Here is a 23612-nt window from a genome sequence, read left to right on the forward strand (position 1 = left end):
GACCTCAAAGTCACCCAATTTTTTACAGCGTTTTTTGCCGCGAAGCAATGCCTATTACATTTTTCTGTTTGCGCCCCCCCAAAAAGAGGGCACCAGACGCCACTGCTCCGGAGGATTGCTAGGGTTCCAGGGAACCTGGATGAGAAACCTTGCTCCAGACTATGGGAATAAGTTGAATAGAAGTTGCCTTGAAGTAGTACAGGAAACTTTTCTAAAGTTGGAGCGACTTCAGTAGTGCTAATTAAGACATCTCTCATTGACTAACAAGGGATTTCTCTTCTCTTTTATACTCAGTTGTGACATGAAACTACTCGTATTGTTTATCAAGTTAAAATCTATAAACCAAATTTGCTCATCTTGTAAAATACTCGCAGACAAAGTCACTCGCAATCCAAGGTTTTACTGTATCTCCTTCATTCTGATGAATGACATGCTGGCTCTGGGTTCAGACGTTGCTGGTGTCACGGGAAGCCATCAGCCAGCCTGTGTCACAGGAGGAGGGACGCAGGAGGACGATCAGGGTGGAGGGACTTACAGAAACACTTCCCCTGACTCTAAAGACAGAGAAGTCATCTGTGACCAGCAGGCAGAGACAGCGGTGGCAGAGAAACAGCCGGGCAGACTGCAGGACTCCACCAGGATGCTTCAACCGTCCCTTCTCACCAAGGTACCACCTACCAAATATTCTACAGAATCCTTCATCATCCCATTAGACTTTTTTTTTATCCTTCTTGCATGAGATAACTGATAGATCATTATCTAATCAAATCCCTCTGCGTAGGCTTCTGGTTTTAACGCCGAGGATACACTCGGCTCTTTAATCGCCCGTATGCGCCATTCCAGACTTTCTTTGCAAATAAGCGGGCTGTGACACTCCAATGTCATTTAGATCGGATAGAAAATCCCCTAAATTGCAGTGCATCTATCTTTAAAGGCCCCCATTTATGTCCGTGCCGTGCGGGAACACTGGTGATGTGTGCAATGAGGTTGCCCATTCAAATGGGCTGATAGGCTGCCAACACACTCTAAAGCATGGGTGTCCAACCTTTTGGCTTCTCTGGGCCACATTGAGTGTAGAGAAATTTTCTCGGGCCGCATATAAAATATATACCATAGCTAAGGTATATAAGTAATAAAATGCCGCCGTGTCCTTCCCGCGCTGCCGCCCCCCCCCAGCACTAATTTAACACAACTAGAGGATGATCCCTTCCAAGGCAGCCTCTGCCTACAGTCAGTTGGAAGCCGCTGTGGCTGTGCCCCCGACCCGAATTCCTTCTTCCCCATCAAAAAAAAAAAATTGTCAGGGGGCAGTGGGCCGAATTGCCTGGGGCTCTGGGCCGCATGCGGCCCCCAGGCCGCAGTTTGGACATGCCTGCTCTAAAGCCTACTACACACAATGAGAATATCGGACGAATAATCGTCCACTTTTTTTTTTTGCATGCTCATATAGAAAATGAATAGGTTACCAAAGTTAAAGCGATTGTATCCTCAACAAAAAAAAAAAACTAAAAAATAAACAAACCCTGCAGGACAAAGGCATAATGAGCTAGTATGCATCGCATACTAGCTCATTATGAAATACTTACTTTAGAACGAAGCCCCGACACGATTGCCCAGACACCGCTGAGGCAGCTGACATCTTCCCTCGGCATCTCTTTTCCGGGTTCGGCGGTTCCGGCGCTGTGAGTGGCCGGAGCTGTGATGACATCACTCCCGCGCATGCAAGGACCCGATAAGGAGCTCTGAAGGTGCGCTGGACCTTCAGAGCGCATGCGCTGCTGGTGTCAGCGGCTGCATGCAGGACGAATATCTCCTGCACCATGCAGGTTTAGGAGACATTAATTTTACCTACAGGTAAGCTTTATTATAGGCTTACCTGTAGGTAAAAGTTAAAAAGGGGAGTATACTACCGCTTTAAAAATATCACACCAAGTGTAGCACAATCTAATGTGCATAGTCCCAATAAAATTGTAAAAATCCACCGTCGTGCAATATTCAATCGCGTTAAACAGTCCTATAATCCAGTGACTTCAGGGACCTCCACCTATGGCTAAAATGCCCGCTCACCTCCAAGCAGTGGCCTCACAACAGAGCCCCCAATTCCTGTATCTATGTCCTTCTGAATCTCACTGGGATGGTCTTCCTCTGGATGTACCTGGACCCAAATGGACTCCTCCGCAAATATCCATCAATCGTGTATAACCAGAAAATATTGAGAACCCATAGTGCTCTCCATTTCAAACAATTTATTGTACTAAAACAAGGGATAAAAATACTCACATAGAAATGTAACTTGCTGAGGAAGCTTATTTGGAATCGTAACGCGTACAGGTGGAGGGAGCCTCAGTTCAGGATTTTCCATGGGATTTAGACCCCGTTCACACTGGGGCGACCTGCTCGCCTGACAGGTCGCCATAGGTCGCCTGCCATAGAGAAGCTGTGGACCCGTTCTAATAGGAGCGACACAAGTCGCTCCGACTTAGAAAAAGGGTCCGGAGCTTCTTTGGGGTGACCTGGAGCGACTTGCATTGACTTCAATGCAAGTCGGATCGCCCCAGTGTGAACGGGGTCTTAGCGCCGGTTCACACTGCAGCGACGCTACTTCGCACCGCGACCTCCGAGGTCGCGGTGCGAGCAGCGCGCCGCGACCTCGGAGCGGCCGCCACGGACTTCATAACATTGAAGTCTATGGCGGTCGCCTCCGGGTCGCCCCAAAGAAGCTCCGGACCCCTTTTCTAGGTCGGACCGACTTGTGTCGCTCCTATTAGAACGGGTCCACAGCTTCCCTATGGGAGGCGACCTGCGGCGACCTGTGAGGCGACCAGGTCGCCTCACAGGTCGCCCTAGTGTGAACCGGCACTTAGTCATCAGGGAGAGCTGATGATGTGTTTTATTTTCACATTTCTATGTAAATATTTTTATCCCTGGTTTTAGTACAATAAATTGTTTGAAATAGAGAGCACTATGGTTTCTCCATATTTTCTGGTTATACGCAATTGAATATTGTACGACGGTGGATTTTTGTATTTTTATAGGGACTATGCAAATTAGATTGCGCTACACTTGGTGTGATATTTTTATTTGAAAAGTTTGCAAAGTTATAGGTGAACACCTTTTGATAAGTGGTGGCAGCAATCACAAATATTCACTATATATATGTATATATATATATATATATATATATATATATATATATATATTATATGTTGTTTTGCTTTGAGTTTTTGAATTTTGTGATTAGTTTTGACCAGGTGTGTGTATTTATGCAGTTACTGTATATACTCGAGTGTAAACCGACCCGAATATAAGCCGAGGCACCTAATTTTAACACAAAAACTGGGAAAACTTATTGACTCGAGTATAAGCCTAGGGTGGGAAATGCAGCAGCTACTGGACCCAACTGGACCACCACGAGACACAAAACAGGGGCTGCGGGGATGGTGCATGGGCTGCGGACATGGTACAGGAGATGCAGGGCTGTGGGCATGGTACAGGAGATGGTTCAGGCATGGCACAGGAGATGGTTCAGGCATGGCACAGGAAATGGTTCGGGCATGGCACAGGAGATGGTACAGGCATGGGACAGGAGATGGTACAGGCATGGGACAGGAGATGGTACAGGCATGGCACAGGAGATGGTACAGGGATGGCACAGGAGATGGTTCAGGCATGGGCACAGGAGATGGTTCAGGCATGGCACAGGAGATGGTACAGGCATGGCACAGATGATACAGGCATGGCACAGATGATACAGGCATGGCACAGGAGATGGTACAGGCATGGCACAGATGGTACAGGCATGACACAGATATGGCATAGATGGTACAGGCATGGCACAGATATGGCACAGATGGTACAGGTATGACACAGATATGGCATAGATGGTACAGGCATGGTACAGGAGAAGCAGTGCTGTGGGCATGGTACAGGAGAATCTCCTGTACCATGCCCGCAGCATTGCCTCTCCTGAGGAGAAGCAGGGGCTGCAGAGCAGCGGAGGAGTCTCACTTACCTTTCTGCCTTACATTTAAAAATGGCGCTGCCTGGTGCCAACGCGTCACTACGCATGCGCCGTCCGCCCGGGAATAGGCGAACGTGTACGGACTTTCCCGAGCGGCAGCGACGGCATATGTGCACTGACCGGGGAAAAGGTAAGTAAGACCGTGACTCGAGTATAAGTCGAGGGGGGCTTTTTCAGCATGAAAAAAACATGCTGAAAAACTCGGTTTATACTCGAGTATATATGGTAGTTAGTATTAATTTATTATCATTTTGTGCACCAATTTTACACTAATTTATTTTGCGCTGATTATTCACATTGAGTATACTTTAGGTTACCAAAGTTACGAAAATTCTCATACATCAGACTACCACTTCAGAAGTGATGTCATGTTTTGTATTCTTTCATTTCTGAGCATGTGCAGTCTTGTTCACACGATTTTTTTGGTACAAATACTATCCACTTGCCGACCGCATAACGCCTTTATATGGCGGGAAAATGGCTCTCCTGTGCCGGATCAGGCACCTAGTATGTGATCCGGCACTTCCGGGTTGGGGGGCCCCAGCTGTGCTATGATTAGACATAGCACAAGCTGATTAGCAGGTGCTCTGTCCTGTCTTCATCCTCGCCGATCACCGGGTGCCGGAGGTCATCCATTGGCCGGCACCCGCTGATCAGCGAGGAGGAAGACAGGACCGAGCTCTGTATATGTACACAAGGCAGAGCTCTGTCCAGTCAGTGGGCATGTGCTGGTTTCTGTTTTCCTGCAAAGCACATCCCTTAGGCCAGCCATACACGGAGTGAATTTATTTCCTGCAACAAGAAAAATGCTGGATTCCCCCATCAACAGAGACAGTGTTGAGGGGGAATCCCTCCTGCTGGGCCATTGACTTCTCCCTTTGTTGCAGGAAAGAAATGTGATTCCCCCATCAACACAGACAGTGTTGATTAGACACAGCACAAGCTGAGACTGTCAATCAAAGGCTGTGTGCTGGAGCTCCCCTGTCACCTTTTTTCTTTTGGCTTCAGGAGTTCATAAAAAAGGGAAAAAAAGGGGACGGAGAGCTGAAGTTACACTGCAGAGCTCAGTGAGGAGAGCTCTGAGAACTGATGGGAGGGAAGGGACACACTCCCTCCACACAGTACACAGGAACAGAGCTGAGGCTGTCAATCACAGGCTGTGTTCTGGAGCTCCCTCCCCTGTCACCTTTTTTCTTTTGGTATCAGGAGTTCAGAAAAAAGGGGACGGAGAGCTGAAGTTACACTCTGCAGAGCTCAGTGAGTAGAGCACTGAGAGCTGATTGGAGGCAAGGGACACACCCCCCTCCACACAGCACACAGAAACAGAGCTGAGGCTGTTAATCACAGGCTGTGTGGTGGAGTTCCCTCCCCTGTCACCTTTTTTCTCTTGGTGTCAGGAGTTCAGAAAAAAGGGGACGGAGAGCTGAAGTTACACTCTGCAGAGCTCAGCGAGTAGAGCACTGAGAGCTGATTGGAGGCAAGGGACACACCCCCCTCCACACAGCACACAGGAACAGAGCTGAGGCTGTTAATCACAGGCTGTGTGGTGGAGTTCCCTCCCCTGTCACCTTTTTTCTCTTGGTGTCAGGAGTTCAGAAAAAAGGGGACGGAGAGCTGAAGTTACACTCTGCAGAGCTCAGCGAGTAGAGCTCTGAGAGCTGATTGGGGGCAAGGGAAACACCCCCCTCCACACAGCACACAGGAACAGAGCTGAGGCTGTCAATCACAGGCTGTGTGGTGGAGTTCCCTCCCCTGTCACCTTTTTTCTCTTGGTGTTAGGAGTACAGAAAAAAGGGGACGGAGAGCTGAAGTTAGGGCTCTTTCACACGGTCCGCCTCCGTAGGGCGGATCCGTGCTGCTCAGCGGGGATCGATCCGCCGATCCCCACTGAGCCGGCGGATGACAGCTCCGTCTCCGCTTGCAGTTCGGAGAGGGAGGTGTCACAGCTCCCGCTGCTCTCTATGGGGGATCGGATGAGAGCGGACCGCCTGTCCACTCTCATCCGATCCGATCCCTGAACGGATGGAAAAATAGGGTTTCCATCCGTCCGGATTTCACGGACATGATCGGATATGGATGGCAGCGGGTGTCAGCGGAGCTGCATGGAGGATCCGAATCAGATCCGCCTAAAAAACTGACAGGCGGATCTAATCGGATCGCCCGTGTGAAAGAGCCCTTACACTCTGCAGAGCTCAGCGAGTAGAGCTCTGAGAGCTGATTGGAGGCAAGGGACACATCCCCTCCACACAGCACACAGGAACAGAGCTGAGGCTGTTAATCACAGGCTGTGTGGTGGAGCTCCCTCCCCTGTCACCTTTTTTCTCTTGGTGTCAGGAGTTCAGAAAAAAGGGGACGGAGAGCTGAAGTTACACTCTGCAGAGCTCAGCGAGTAGAGCTCTGAGAGCTGATTGGAGGCAAGGGACACCCCCCCCCCTCCACACAGCACACAGGAACAAAGCTGAGGCTGTCAACCACAGGCTGTGTTCTGTAGCTCCCTCCCCTGTCACCATTTTTTTCTTGCTGTCAGGAGTTCAGAAAAAGGGGATAGAGAGCATAAGTTACACTCTGCAGAGCTCAGTGAGGAGAGCTCTGTGAGCCGATTGGAGGCAAGGGACACACCCCCCTCCACACAGCACACAGGAACAGAACTGAGGCTGTCATTAAGCTGGAGCTCCCTCCTCTGTCACCTTTTTTCTCTTGGTGTCAGGAAACCTTGTCAAAAGCGACTCATGCAAATAGCAGAGGAAGAACGTAGCAGACAGAACAGTGGCGGCCGGCCGAAAGAAGAAAAAAAAAGATTTAAAAAAAAAAAAATTGTTCAATTTCTGTCCACTAGGGGAGCCGGACCTAGTGGTGAGTATGGGGGGGGGGGGCGGGCGGAGGCGCCGATTGGCGGCCTTCTGGGGGTCATCGGGGCACAGAGCAATGCGCCCCGACACCCCCCACCTTGCTGATGTCCGGGCTGTGATTGGTCCAGACTCCAGCCTGGACCAATCACAGGAGGACATGGACCTGGTGACGTGACGCGTGTGGGCGGTGCACCGCCCCGTCGTCACGATCACCTTCCATTCCTGCCCGCCGGCGCGGAGAGGAGAGCGAGAGCCGCTCAGCCGCGTGTGAGGACTGACTGAGGCGGAGTCGGGACTCGGAAGGAAGTTCGTTCCCGGCCATTCGCAGAGAATACTACAGGGGGGCCCTCAGGGGGGGAGGGGCCCGCACCACACCGGGGGGGCCCGCACCGCACCCTGTCCTGCCTGGTGCTATGAAGGGGGCACGCACGCACGCTGGTCTCTCTCTGGATTGCAATACATGCTGGTCACTGTGCATTGATGGCCTGATGGGGGACATGCTGGTTAGTGGTCACTGCATTGATGGTCTGATGGGGGACATGCTGCTGGTCAGTGGTCACTGTGCATTGATGGGGGACATGCTGCTGGTCAGTGGTCACTGTGCATTGATGGGGGACATGCTGGTCAGTGGTCACTGTGCATTGATGGGGGACATGCTGCTGGTCAGTGGTCACTGTGCATTGATGGGGGACATGCTGCTGGTCATGGTCACTGTGCATTGATGGGGGACATGCTGGACACTGTGCATTGATGGGGGACATGCTGGACACTGTGCATTGATGGGGGACATGATGGACACTGTGCATTGATGGGGGGACATGCTGGACACTGTGCATTGATGGGGAACATGCTGATCACTGTGCATTGATGGGGGACATGCTGGACACTGTGCATTGATGGGGGACATGATGGACACTGTGCATTGATGGGGGGACATGCTGGACACTGTGCATTGATGGGGAACATGCTGATCACTGTGCATTGATGGGGGACATGCTGGTCACTGTGCATTGATGGGGGACATGCTGGTCACTGTGCATTGAATGGGGACATGCTGGACACTGTGCATTGATGGGGGACATGCTGGACACTGTGCATTGAATGGGAACATGCTGGACACTGTGCATTCATGGGGGACATGCTGGACACTGTGCATTGATGGGGGATATGCTGGACACTGTGCATTAAGGACATCCTGGTCACTGTGCATTGAATGGGGACACGCTGGTCAATCTTGAAACAACCTAATGATTGTTTGTTAAGTCATGCAATTTTTTACCGCGTTTTTTTACGGCGAAGCAATACCTATTACATTTTTCTTTTTCCGCCCCCCAAAAAAAATTTTGAGCACCAGCCGCCACTGAGACAGAAGTGACACTTAGCGCTCTGGAATGAGACAAGTACACTCTATAGATGGATATGCTTTGTTCATATTTCATGTGTGAGGTTTACAACCAATTGAATGCAGCAAGTGCTCAGCATTAGATATCCTTCATCTAAATTACATTTGATAAGCAGAGGATGACTTTGAGGTGCGATAGCAGTCCAGCCACAGGAAAAGCTAATGGTGTGTGGCCAGCTGAAGACGTCATTACGTTGCAGCGTTCCTCATTGCAGTGAATTTCAATGCGATTTTCAGCATGTTATGCCTAATACGCACAATGAGAAAATCGGACGAAAAATACCGATATGGGAGCGATCGTCCGATAATCCGATCGTTAGTACACAGCTTTCAAGAGGAGATCACAACAGTTCATGTGAAAATATCCCAAGGGACAAACATGAGCGTTTTTCTCGTACGACAACACAATGTGCGATTTTCATGTAATTAGTATAACCACTTGACCCCCAGAAGATTTACCCCCTTCATCCCCAGGCCATTTTTTTGCTTTTTGTCACTGCTTTACTTTAACCACTTCAACTCTGAAAGGTTTTTTCCCCCTTATTGACCATTTTTTGCGATTCGGCACTGCGTTACTTTAACTGACAATTACACGGTTGTGCGACACTGTACCCAAATACAATTGATGTAATTTTTTTTCCCCCACAAATAGAGCTTTCTTTTAGTGATCACCTCTGCGGTTTTTAGATTTTGCGCTATAAACAAAAAAAGAGCGACAATTTTGAAAAAAAAAACAAAAAACACCAATATTTCTTTATTTTCTGCTATAAAACATTCCCAATAAAAAAATAAAAAAAAATTAAATTTTTTTTATCAGTTTAGGCCAAACTGTATTCTGCTACATATTTTTGGTAAAAACAAAAATCCCAAAAAGCTTATTTTTATTGGTTTGCACAAAAGTTATCGCATTTACAAACTATGGGATCGAGTTTTGGACTTTTTATTCTTTTTTTTTTTGTTTTTATTAGTAATGGCGGCGATCAGCAATTTTTAGCGGAACTGCGACACTGCGGCGGACAAATCTTACACTCAGTGACACTTTTTGGGGACCAGTGACATTAATACAGTAATCATTGCTAAATAATATGCACTGTTACTGTATAAATGACACTGACAGGGAAGGGGTTAACACTGGGGGGTGATCAAGGGGTTAAATGTACCCTAATTGTGCTTACAAACTGTGGGGGGGAGGGCTCTGGGAAAAGCACACAGAGATCGGTGATTAAGCTTAGCTGAGACACACAATCTCACTGTGGCTGTCTGACAGAAGAGCCGCCTGCATTGTTTACATAGGCAGGCAGCTCTCCTGTCAGTTTCCCTGAAGATTGCGGGAGGTCGGCGGCGATCGAGCCCGCTCCTCTCTGTCTGGCTCCCGCTGTGTCTAATCACAGCAGGAGCGAGGCTCCGGCGGCGCGCATGTAGATCTACGTGATTATGCGCAGCTGAGCCGCCCTGCCGCAGTAAATCTGCGTGGGGCGGTCGGCAAGTGGTTAACTGACAATTCCCCGGTCATGTGACACTGTACTTAAACAAAATTTATATCATTTTTTTCCCACAAATAGAGCTTTCTTTTGGTGGTATTTGATCACCTCTGCGATTATTATTTTCTGCGCTTTAAACAAAAAAAGACCGAAAATTTTGAAAAACAAACAATATTTTTTACTTTCTGCTATAAATCACAGCCAATAAAAAAAAAAAAATCAAATTTCTACAAAAATTTAGGCCAATATGTATTCTGCTACACGTTTTTTGGTGAAACGCCCCCCCCCCCCCAATAGCTGTAAATTGATTGGTTTATGCAAACGTTACAGTATCTAAAAACTGGTATGTACTGTATATGGACATTTTTATTTTTTTATACTAGTAATAACGACGATCAGCGACTTATAGTGGGACTGCGATAGTAATGCGGACAATGTGATACTAACTGACACTTTGTGGGAACCCGTGACACTAACGCCTGGTACTCATGATAAGATTATCAGACGAGTGATTGTCCGTTTTTTTTTGTGTGCCCGCCAGTCTCTTATCAAAAATGAGCAGTTTACTAAAGTTATGAAAATTCTCATATGACAGAATAAAAAATCGGAAGTGATGTGTTGTAGTATATTTGTATTAGCGATCGGCGAATGCCGATACCGATATTTTGGTCATCGGATGTCGGTATCGGCCGATATTTTCGGACATGTAAAAATTTTATTTTTTTATTTTTATTTTTTTTAACAGGTACTCCTTGTGGAGGGATCTGGGGAGGGTCTAAAATACCCCAAACCCCTCCTCGGCACTGAAAAGTATTTAAAACGCCAAGTGTTGGCTGTTTTAAATGCTCTCAGTTTTTTGAATCTGGCGCCGAGTACCCGGAAGTGATGTCATGACATCACTTCCGGGTTTTTACATGGAGACCCAATCAGAGCCGAATGTGGCTTTGATCGGGTCTTCTGCGGCGGTGGAGTTAGGATGCCCGGGTCTACTGGTGGGATGGGAGACCCGGGGCGAGCCGCGGAAGGCGGCGGGAGGGGAGGGTACGTCCCCTCCCACTCCTTGTAATGACAGCTGAGCGGCTTCTCATCTGCATTGGTTGTCATTTCAAGACAGCCAACGGTCGGCTATGGACGCCGGTACCGGGGTGATGCCTCTAGCTGCAGCCATTACTCCGGTACATGCACTTTCCCGAAATATCGGCAATATCTGTAACCTCGGGGGCCGATTCCAATATATCGGGGAAAGTGCATATCGGCCCTCGATATATCGGTGGTGCTGATAATCGGTCGATCCCTAATTTGTATTGTATTTTCGAATGACAACTGTACTGATTAACCACTTTACCACCGGAGGATTTTGCTGTCTTACATCCAGGCCACTTTTTGCGATTCGGCACTGTGCGACTTTAACTAACAATTGCGCGGTCATGCAACGCTGTACCCAAACAAAATTTACGTCCTTTTTTTCCCACAAACAGAGCTTTCTTTTGGTGGTATTTGATCACCTCTGCGCTTTTTATTTTTTACGATATTAATAAAAAATATGCGAAAATTTAAAAAAAAATAACAATATTTTTCTACTTTGACAGTTAAAAAATATCCAATATACTGTATTAAATTTTTGTCATATATTTAGGCCAAAATGTATTTAGCTACATGTCTTTGACAAAAAAATTCTCAATGAGCGTATTTTTAACCGCTTTAAGACCGGAAGATTTTACCCCATTCCTGACCAGGCTTTATTTTGCGATTCAGCACTGCGTTATTTTAACGGACAGTTAAGCGGTCGTGCGACGCTGTACCCAAATAAAATTGATGTTTTTTTTCCCCACAAATAGAGCTTTCTTTTGGTGGTATTTGATCACCTGTGCAATTTTTACTTTTTGCGCTATAAACAAAAAAAGAGCGACAATTTTGAAAAAATAACAATACTTTTCACATTTTTTTTATATGAAATTCCCCCCCAAAAAATGTAAAAATCAAAATTTTTTAACATTTTAGGCCAATTTGTTTTCTGCTACATATTTTTGGTAAAAAAAAAAAATCGCAATAAGCGTATTTTGATTGGTTTGCGCAAAAGTTATCGCTGCTACTAACTACGGGAAATTTATGTCATTTTTATTGTTTTTTTTTTTAACTAGTAATGGTGGCGATCTGCGATTTTTTTTTTTTTTTTTTGCGGGACTGCGACAGATCGCACCCTTGACTGACATTTTTGACACTTTTGGGGGTACCAGTGACATTACTACAGTAATCAGTGCTATAAATATGCACTGTTACTGTAAAAATGACACTGGCAGGGAAGGGGTTAATTTTATTGGAGAGGGAGGGGTTAATGTATGCCTGGTGCTTACTGACGTGTGTGGGGGAGGTGACTGAGTGACACAGGGACAGATCGCATGTTCAGCTATGCTGAACCCTGCAATCTGTCACTGAATGTCGCTTAGGAGATCCGCCCGCTTTGTTTACACAAGTGGGCGGATCTCCACACTCGATCCCCAACGATTGGGGAAGAGCAGTGGTGATCACCGCCGCTCCTCCCCTGGCCCGACTCCCGCTGTGACTGAAAGCAGCGGGAGCGAGCCTCCGGCGGGACGCGCGCGCCGCCACCAGGGGAGCGGTCTACGTCGCTGGACGATAACGAGCCGATTTGCCGCAATACGGTCGGCAAGTCGTACGATATCGAAAATTTTCGCGTTTGACCCTTTGAATAATTTTGCATGAATTGTGATTGGCTCTTGAAAACTTTAGATTATCGTACGATCAATTCAAAAGCGGTATTTTTTGTACAATTTTCTGATCGTGTCTCCGGGCAATATGCACTGTCACTGTACTAAAGACATTGGCTGGGAAGGGGTTAAACATCTAGGACGATCTAAGGGTTAAGTGTTTTCCTAGCCAGTGTTTATGTGTTTACAGTGAGGGGCTTTTTACTAAGGAACCGGCTGAAATTTGAACCACAAACCACTTCCCGACCACCCGCCGCCTTTTTACTGCGGCAGGGTGGCCCTCCTGCGCAAACCTACATAGGTCTACCCCTTCCCCTTTCACCTGGTGATCTGGCCAGTAACACACCTCCTGTGTTAGAGCGCCCCCCCCCCCCACACACACACAAAACATTCTGGATGAAGGAGCACAGGGGGCTCCTTTAGACAGCAGCATTGTCAGTCTGAGAGGGAGGGGAGTGTTAGATGGACTAGCAGATTTAGATACACTAACAAATTAAAGCCAAACTCCAGCTAATACTTTATAATTAGTGATAGCAAACAGTTTTGGGATAAAGGTTTTATATAAATAAATAAAAGCTGATCATTGTAAGCACTGCTGTCGGTGTCGAATAATATGTTTTATCTCTGTAACTGCTACATCTGCAGGACAGCTTGTTCTTTTCAAAGACAACTTTTCCCCCCTCTGTTTTCACCCGGTGATCTGTAAGCATATAAAAATGAGAGAAGGGCGCACCGACCTAGTGCAATACCATAAAACATTTATTGGGAATGGTTAAAAACCACAACATACATTATACTCACAAAAGTATCCTGTATATAAGCATAGAACCAAAGAATTCCTTTGGCTATCCAGGGACCTCAGGACCAAATTCCTTAATAGTGAAAAGCGAACTTGAAAATGTCCATATAGATAGGGCTAACGCGTTTCGAGGGAGGACCCTCTTCCTCACAGCCATCATTTAGCCACCAACTCTTTTCTCGCAACATTTGAGCGCAGAAGATATATTTTTTGTCTTTCTGCTACCCGGTGATCTGGCCAGTAACGCACCTCCTTTATTAGAACGCTCCCACTCTGGATGAAGGAGCACAGGGGGCACCTTTGCACAGCAGCATTGCCAGTCCGGGGGGGGGGGGGTTACATAGTAAAGACAATAGTCCATCCAGCTCAACCTGTGTAGGTGTGTGTGGCTGTAATCATCTCTCATAGCCCTGAATGTTCTGATCCTTGAGATGTACGTCTAATAGTCTTTTAAAAGCCACCATACTTCCCGCAGAAACCACCTCTTGTGGTAGAGAATTCCACAATCTTGTAGCCCTAACAGTAAAGAACCCCCTGCGTTGCCTGACGTTAAAACGCCTCTCCTCTAATCGCATTGTATGCCCTCGAGTCCTCATGCAATCCTTTTGTCTGAACAGCTTTTTTTCTAAGCTGAGATCACCATTGAGATATTTATAAATTGCTATCATGTCCCCCCTCAGGCGTCTCTTCTCCAGGGAGAATAAATCAAGCGATTGCAGACGCTCTTCATAATTAAGGTCCTCCAATCCCCTAATTAGTTTAGTTGCCCTTCTCTGGATCCTCTCCAGCTCCAACACATCCCTCCTGAGGACCGGCGACCAGAACTGGACAGAATACTCCAGATGCGGTCGGACCAGAGTTTTATAAGTATAGATGGACTAGCAGATTTAGATACACTAACAATTTGAAGTCAAACCCCAGACCACACTTTATAAGCAGTTATAGAAAAATATTTTCAATTTGGGATAAAGGTTTTACATAAATAAAAGCTGATCACTCTAAGCACCCCTGTGAGTGGTAAATAGTTTGTCTTATCTCTCTAAATGCTACATCTGTGGGAAAGCTTGTTCTTTTGAAAGACAAGAGACTAATGGACCATACACACCATACAATTGTCTTTAGATTTTTTTCCTTTTGATTTACCAAAACCATATAATATGAGGTCAAATCTAAACACTTTCAATTTGTATGCAATCAGGTAGGCCCTTCCACTACATAGTTGAAGGTAAATCTGAAGGAAATCTACCAACAAAAGTTGTATAGTGTGTGTCCAGCTTTCCTGGCTGGATCCCCAGGTAAAAATAGAAGAAGGAAAAACTGAAAAAAGAAAGAAATGCAGCCATCGCATCTAAGAATTGGTGAGCTGCACTATAATAAATGTTTGCTTTTGGCTTTAATACTGCATATGATGGTATATTTGGTAGGATGATTGAATTAATCAGAATGGATCTGTAATCTGTAAAATTGTTTCCTTCACTGCGTGGGAGGAAGAAAGAAATGCTCACACAAGGTTCTGTTTCCTGATATGTTTCCTGAGAATCAAAACAACCAAATTGCCCAAAATTCGGGGTGAAAGCTGTTGGGCACTGTTGTGCTGTTCAGAGATTCACTACTGTTACTATGTAGTTGTTTTTACCTGTAATCAGAGATGTATAGTAACTAAGTAGAACTACTTCACTACTGTACTTAAGTACTGAAAGGCGGTATCTGTACTTTCCTAGAGTAGAATTTTTTTCTCCTACTTCCACTTTTACTTCACTACATTTTTTCAATGATTTCAATACTTCTACTCCAATATTTTTTTTTTGTGCTGCATAGTTACTCGTTACAATTAGAAAAATTACCACCGCCAGAACAGTAGATGGCAGGTTTCATGAAGCTCAAAACATGTGTATTATCAGCGCATACGAAAATAAATGCTACTGTATGTATAAATAAAAGCTGCATTTGAAATAATAAAAAACAATATGATGTTCAAACTTTTGAGTTCTTTCTTTAATAACTACATAACACAGTACTTGTACTTTTACTTTCAGTACTTGAGTAGCAAAATTTAAAAAAAAAAAACTACTTGCAATACTTAAGTACAAAAAATGTTGAATACTTTAGTACTTCTACTCAAGTCACTTTTTGATCGAGCACTTGTACTTTTACTCAAGTATGGGTTTTGAGTACTTTATACAACTCTGGTGTTATTACTGCGTAAACTGGCACCAATACTAGGGGCTATTACTGCGCAAACTGGCACCATAATTTGGAGCTATTACTGCATAAACTGGCACCAATATTAGGAGCTATTACTGTATAAATTGGCAACAATACTAGGGGTTATTACTGCGTAAACTGGCATCAATACTAGGAGTTATTACTGCGTAAACTGGCAGAAGTAATAGGAGTTATTACTGCGTGAACTGGCACCAATACTAGGGGTTATTACTGTGTAAATTAGCACCAATACTAGGGGTTATTACTGTGTAAACTGGCACCAATACTAGGGGTCATTACTGTGTAAACTGGCACCAATACTAGGGGTTATTACTGGGTAAACTGTTTGCTGAAATTGCTTTAGTGCCGGTTCACACTTATGCGATGCGGGAAGGCTGCGAATTCGCAGCCTGTTCCCGCATCGCACACGCACCCCTGGCAGTTCACACTGCCATATGCGATACGCTGGGGGTGTCAATGTAATCTTAACGACACCCCCAGTTTGATCGCATATCGCAGTGCGATCGTGCAGTTCGCACAGGATCGGATCGCACAAGTGTGAACCGCTGTGCGATCCGATCCTGATGCGGCTGCAAAAATGCCTCCTGTGCGTGTTTGCTGCGGGTGCGATGCGAATTTAGCCATACAAACTGTATGGCTAAACTCGCACCGCACAGCCGATCGCATGTAATATCGGAGCAGTGCGCTCCGATATTACATACGAACCCGGCACTCGCAAAAGTGTGAACCGGGGCTGAAACTATAAAGAAAAGCTTTTAAGAGTTTCCCTCTTTCTCAGTTCTGAAGCAATACCTGAGAAAGAAAGGAAAACTCTTGAAAGCTTGTATTTTAGGTGTTAGGTTAGTATAATAAAACAGTATCATTGCATACTGTATTACCCTCGTATTTTGTAACCCTATTTATATCTATATACTTTTTTAGTTTCCTCAATGGTATTATATAGTGGTGAAAATTATGAGTGCCCCTCTAGTTTTGACTATGGTATCTTATGTGCCCCCCCCCCCCATATATTGTTCCTAGATTTGCCACTGAGTTGACTGTCTGGAGCAAGGACCCAGGCTTGTCATCTCTTCTAGGGACAAACTAATTCAGGTGAAATTCTTGCATAGGATTTATTATACCCCTGTGAGACTGCACCGAATCTACCCAGATCATGATCCCAGCTGTCCCTGATGTCAAACACTCCTGGGTTCATATTTTCATATGTTCTGGAATTGTCTGATAATAGCCACCTATTGGTCTAGTGTTTTTGGGGAGATTAATGCACGCCTGCAGCTTTCCCTTCCTGCCTCCCCAGAACTGGCATTGTTAGGTATTCACGAAGATAGGCAACGTTCTCACCACTCCAAGTTACTGATTTCCGATCTATTGTACTATGCTAAAAAAGAAATCATATTGAATTGGTCTTCACGGTCTCCTCCGGGTCTGTCCTCCTGGGAATATATGGTTGATGCGGCTTTGCCCATGTACAAAATCACTTATAAATAGGGGTTGCCCCTGGAAATATGATAAGGTTTGGTCTCTATGGACCTCTGATTGAAATAGCTGTTGATATATCTGTGGATGTGTGGGCTGTGGTGCTTTGGACAGATGGAAGGACTGGGCAATCTCATCTTTGCTCTTTGGGCCTCTACCCCCCATGCTTCCCCTTGTCTACCCCTCCCCCCTCTATCTCCCTCCTTTCTTCAGCCTTTGGTACAACTTAGCCTTGTTCTTGTATGGGGGGGGGGGGGGGTTCTTGTATTTTTTTGTATTATATCTACTGGCTACACCCTTGGTAATTTACTTGTGTTCTCACTTTAGCTGTACTCTTCTTCCATGTGTTTCATTTGTTCGATATGTCAGGCATTGTAACATCTCACTGTGTATAATTGTATACGGTTTTTCCATTGTCTCAAAAAAAGCACTCCCTTTTTCAAAAAAAAAAAAAAAAAAGAGTTGGTAAGCTGCAATATGTTAAATGTTTGCTTTTGGGTTTAATACCGCTAAATTCACTTTTTGATGATATTAAAATTTTTTGAGATGCACCTGTAGTTGCATAGAATAGTATAGTTACATTGTATAGTATAGTAAAGTATAGTATACCATAGTTACATTGTATAGTATAGTAAAGTATAGAATACCATAGTTACATTGTATAGTGTAGTAAAGTATAGTATAGCATAGTTACATTGTATAGTGTAGTAAAGTATAGTATACCATAGTTACATTGTATAGTGTAGTAAAGTATAGTATAGCATAGTTACATTGTATAGTGTAGTAAAGTATAGTATAGCATAGTTACATTGTATAGTGTAGTAAAGTATAGTATTGTATCGTATAGTACACTACTCAAAAAAATGAAAGGAACATTTTGAAAACACATCAGATCTCAATGGGGAAAAATCTCATTCTGGAGATCTATACTGGTATGGACTGGGTAATGTATTAGGAAGGAAAGGATGCCACATCATTTGATGGAAATTAAACTTATCACCCTACAGAGGGCTGAATTCAAAGACACCCGAAAATCAAAGTGAAAAAATTATGCAGCAGGCCAGTCCATTTTGCTGAAATTTCATTGCAGCAACTCAGAATGGTCCATACTCTCGCCACATTAAGCCAGGCATTGTTGTGCACCAGGAGGAACCCAGGACCAACTGCACCAGCGTAGGGTCTGACAATGGGTCCAAGGACTTCATCCCGATATTTAATGGCAGTCAGGGTGCCATTGTCTAGCCTGTAGAGGTCTGTGCATCCCTCCATGAATATGCCTCCCCTAGCCATCACTGACCCACCACCAAACCGGTCAAGCTGAACAATGTTACAGGCAGCATATGTTCCTCCATGGCTTCTCCAGACCCTATTTACGTCTGTCACATGTGCTCAGGGTGAACCTGCTCTCATCTGTGAAAAGCACAGGGTGCCAGTGGTGGACCTGCCAATTCTGGTGTTCAATGTCAAATGCCAATCGAACTCCACGGTGTCGGGTGGTGAGCAGTAAGCACAGGGTCCACTAGAGGTTGCTGGGTCCTCAGGCCCCCCTCATAAAGTCTGTTTCTGATTGTTTGATCAGAGACATTAACACCAGTGGCCTGCTGGAGGTCATTTTGTAGCATTCTGGCAGTGCTCATCCTTTTCCTCCTTGCACAAAGGAGCAGATACCAGTCCTGCTGATGGGCTAAGAACCTTCTAAAGCCCTGTCCAGCTCTCCTAGAGTAACTGCCTGTCTCCTGGAATCTCCTCCATGCTCTTGAGACTGTGCTGGGACTGGAGACACAGCAAACCTTCTGGCAATGGCACGTATTGATGTGCCATCTTGGAGGAGTTGGACTGCCTGTGCAACCTCTATAGGGTCCAGGTATCGCCTCATGCTACCAGTAGTGACACTGACCCTAGCCAAATGCAAAACTAATGAAAAACAGTCAGAAAAGATGAGTAGGGAAAAAAATGTCAGTGGCCTCCACCTGTAAAACCATTCCGGTTTTGAGGTTGTCTCATTGTTGCCCATCTAGTGCATCTGTTGTTAATTTCATTAACACCAAAGTAGCTAAAACTGATTAACAACCACCTCTGATACTTAACTGACTAGATCAATATCCCAGAATTTACATGATTTGATGCTATACTCCTTTTAAAAAGTGTTCCTTTAATTTTTTGAGCAGTGCATAAATACTTAGTATAGTATAGTTTAGTTACATAGTATATATAGTATGGCATAGTATATTATAGTTACCTATTTTTGTATACTATAGTATAGTTACATAGTATAGTTTTCATAGTATATTATAGTTACATTGTAGCGTATAGTATGGTATAGTTACATAGTATAGTCACATAGTATAGTATATTATAGTATAGTACACAGTAGTTACATAGTATAGTATAGTATAGTTACATTGTAGAGTGTAGTATGGTTACATAGTATAATATAGTTACATTGTATAGTTCAGTTATATTGTATAGTATAGTATAATATCATTATACTATATTATACATATTTTTAGTATACTATAGTATAGTTACATAGTATAGCATAGTTTCATAGTATATTATAGTAACATAGTATGGTATGGTATGGTACAGTTATATAGTATAGTATAACATAGTATAGTTACAATGTACAGTATAGTTAAGTATAGTTACATAGTATAGTATAGTATAGTATAGTTACATAGTATAGTATAGTATAGTATAGTATAGTATAGTATAGTATAGTATAGTATATTATAATCACATTGTATAGTATAGTATAATCACATTGTATAGTATAGTATAGTATAGTATAGTATAGCATAGTATAGTATAGCTACATTGTATAGTATAGTATAGTATAGTATAGTGTTACATTGTATAGTATAGTATAGTTACATTGTATAGTATATTATCTATAGTATAGTATAGTTACATAGTATAGTATAGTTACATTGTATAGTATAGTATAGTATATACTGTATATTATAGCATAGTATAGTATTATATAGTTACATTGTATAGTATAGTATAGTATAGTTACATTATATAGTATAGTATAGTTACATTGTATAGTATAGTATAGTATAGTATAGTTACATTGTATAGTATAGTATAGTTACATAGTATAGTATAGTTACATTGTATAGTATAGTATAGTATATACTGTATATTATAGCATAGTATAGTATTATATAGTTACATTGTATAGTATAGTATAGTATAGTATAGTATAGTATAGTATAGTATAGTTACATTATATAGTATAGTATAGTTACATTGTATAGTATAGTATAGTATAGTATAGTTACATTGTATAGTATAGTATAGTTACATTGTATAGTATAGTATAGTATAGTATATACTGTATATTATAGCATAGTATAGTATTATATAATTACAATGTATAGTATAGTATAGTTACATAGTATAGTATAGTATAGTATAGTATATACTGTATATTATAGCATAGTATAGTATTATATAGTTACATTGTATAGTATAGTATAGTTACATTATATAGTATAGTATAGTTACATTGTATAGTATAGTATAGTTACATAGTATAGTATTGTATAGTTACATTGTATAGTATAGTATAGTTTCACTGTATAGTATAATTACATAGTATAGTATAGTATAGTATAGTAAAGTATAGTGTTGTATAGTTACATTGTATAGTATAGTTACATTGTATAGTATAGTATAGTATAGTTTCACTGTATAGTATAATTACATAGTATAGTATAGTGTTGTATAGTTACATTGTATAGTATTGTTACATTGCATAGTATATTATAGTATAGTTACAATGTACAGTATAGTTAAGTATAGTTACATAGTATAATATAGTATGTTGTAATATAGTTACATAGTATAGTATAGTATAGTATAGTTACATTGTATAGTATAGTATATTATAGTATAGTTACATAGTATAGTATAGTATAGTATAGTATAGTATAATCACATTGTATAGTATAGTATAGTATAGTATAGTATAGTATAGTTACATTGTATAGTATAGTATAGTATAGTTACATTGTATAGTATAGTATAGTTACATAGTATAGTAAAGTTACATTGTATAGTATAGTTACATTGTATAGTATAGTATAGTATAGTATATACTGTATTTTCTGGCGTATAAGACTACTTTTGAACCTCAAAAAAATCCCCCAAAAATGGGGGGTCGTCTTATACACCGAGTATAATATCTCCAAGGTAACCTAAGTATAAGTATTACTGGTAGATGAAAATTAGGGAGGTCGTCTTATACGCCCAGTCGTCTTATACGCCGGAAAATACGGTATATTATAGCATAGTATAGTATTATATAGTTACATTGTATAGTATAGTATAGTATAGTATAGTATAGTATAGTATAGTTACATTATATAGTATAGTATAGTTACATTGTATAGTATAGTAAAGTATAGTATAGTATAGTATAGTATAGTTACATAGTATAGTATTGTATAGTTACATTGTATAGTATAGTTACATTGTATAGTATAGTATAGTTTCACTGTATAGTATAATTACATAGTATAGTATAGTATAGTGTTGTATAGTTACATTGTATAGTATTGTTACATTGCATAGTATAGTATAGTTACAATGTACAGTATAGTTAAGTATAGTTACATAGTATAATATAGTATGTTGTAATATAGTTACATAGTCTAGTATAGTATAGTATAGTTACATTGCATAGTATAGTATAGTATAGTATAGTATAGTATAGTATAGTTACATTGTATAGTATAGTATAGTATAGTATAGTATAGTATAGTTACATTGTATAGTATAGTATAGTATAGTATAGTATAGTTACATTGTATAGTATAGTATAGTTACATTGTATAGTATAGTATAGTTACATAGTATAGTATAGTATAGTATAGTATAGTATAGTATAGTATAATCACATTGTATAGTATAGTATAGTATAGTATAGCATAGTATAGTATAGCTACATTGTATAGTATAGTATAGTATAGTTACATTGTATAGTATAGTTACATAGTATGGTATAGTATAGTTACATTGTATAGTATAGTATATATATTATAGCATAGTATAGTATTATATAGTTACATTGTATAGTATAGTATAGTATAGTATAGTATAGTATAGTTACATTATATAGTATAGTTACATTGTATAGTATAGTAAAGTATAGTATAGTATAGTATAGTATAGTTACATAGTATAGTATTGTATAGTTACATTGTATAGTATAGTATAGTTTCACTGTATAGTATAATTACATAGTATAGTATAGTATAGTGTTGTATAGTTACATTGTATAGTATTGTTACATTGCATAGTATAGTATAGTTACAATGTACAGTATAGTTAAGTATAGTTACATAGTATAATATAGTATGTTGTAATATAGTTACATAGTCTAGTATAGTATAGTATAGTTACATTGCATAGTATAGTATAGTATAGTATAGTATAGTATAGTATAGTATAGTATAGTATAGTATAGTTACATTGTATAGTATAGTATAGTATAGTATAGTATAGTATAGTATAGTATAGTATAGTTACATTGTATAGTATAGTATTGTATAGTATAGTATAGTTACATTGTATAGTATAGTATAGTTACATAGTATAGTATAGTATAGTATAGTATAGTATAGTATAGTATAGTATAGTATAGTATAGTATAGTATAATCACATTGTATAGTATAGTATAGTATAGTATAGCATAGTATAGTATAGCTACATTGTATAGTATAGTATAGTATAGTTACATTGTATAGTATAGTTACATAGTATGGTATAGTATAGTTACATTGTATAGTATAGTATATATATTATAGCATAGTATAGTATTATATAGTTACATTGTATAGTATAGTATAGTATAGTATAGTATAGTATAGTATAGTATAGTTACATTATATAGTATAGTTACATTGTATAGTATAGTAAAGTATAGTATAGTATAGTTGCATAGTATAGTATAGTATAGTTACATAGTAAAGTATAGTATAGTTACATAGTATAGTATTGTATAGTTACATTGTATAGTATAGTATAGTTACTCTGTATAGTATAATTACATAGTATAGTATAGTGTTGTATAGTTACATTGTATAGTATTGTTACATTGCATAGTATAGTATAGTATAGTTACATAGTATAATATTGTATGGTTACATAGTATAGTATAGTATAGTTACATTGTATAGTATAGTTACATAGTATAGTATTGTATAGTTACATTGTATAGTATAGTTACATAGTATAGTATAGTATAGTTACATAATACATTGTATAGTATCATAGTATAGTATTGTATAGTTACATTGTATAGTATCATAGTATAGTATAGTATAGTATTGTATAGTTACATTGCATAGTATAGTATAGTATAGTATAGTTACATTGTATTGTATAGTTACATTGTATAGTATAGTATAGTATAGTTACATTGTATAGTATCATAGTATAGTATTGTATAGTTACATTGCATAGTATAGTATAGTATAGTATAGTATAATATAGTTACATTGTATAGTATAATTACATTGTATAGTATAATTACATAGTATAGTATAGTTACATTGTATAGTATCATAGTATAGTATAGTATAGTATAGTATAGTATAGTATAGTATAGTATAGTTAC

The 23612-nt window shown here is 41.0% G+C and overlaps 1 protein-coding gene across 1 annotated transcript in view; it reads left to right on the plus strand.

Moving 5' to 3' along the window:
- Window positions 1-491: 491 nt before the first annotated feature.
- The window catches only part of GPBAR1 (G protein-coupled bile acid receptor 1), a 55058-nt gene continuing 31937 nt past the window's right edge, over window positions 492-23612 (plus strand). The window contains exon 1 of the mRNA XM_082261363.1: window positions 492-667. The gene's annotated coding sequence lies outside the window, so the exon portion shown is untranslated. The remainder of the gene's footprint in view (window positions 668-23612) is intronic.

This window comes from Pelophylax lessonae (genome assembly GCF_965119305.1).
Source record: "Pelophylax lessonae genome assembly, chromosome: 6".
In the NCBI taxonomy this organism is placed as follows: Eukaryota; Metazoa; Chordata; class Amphibia; order Anura; family Ranidae; genus Pelophylax; species Pelophylax lessonae.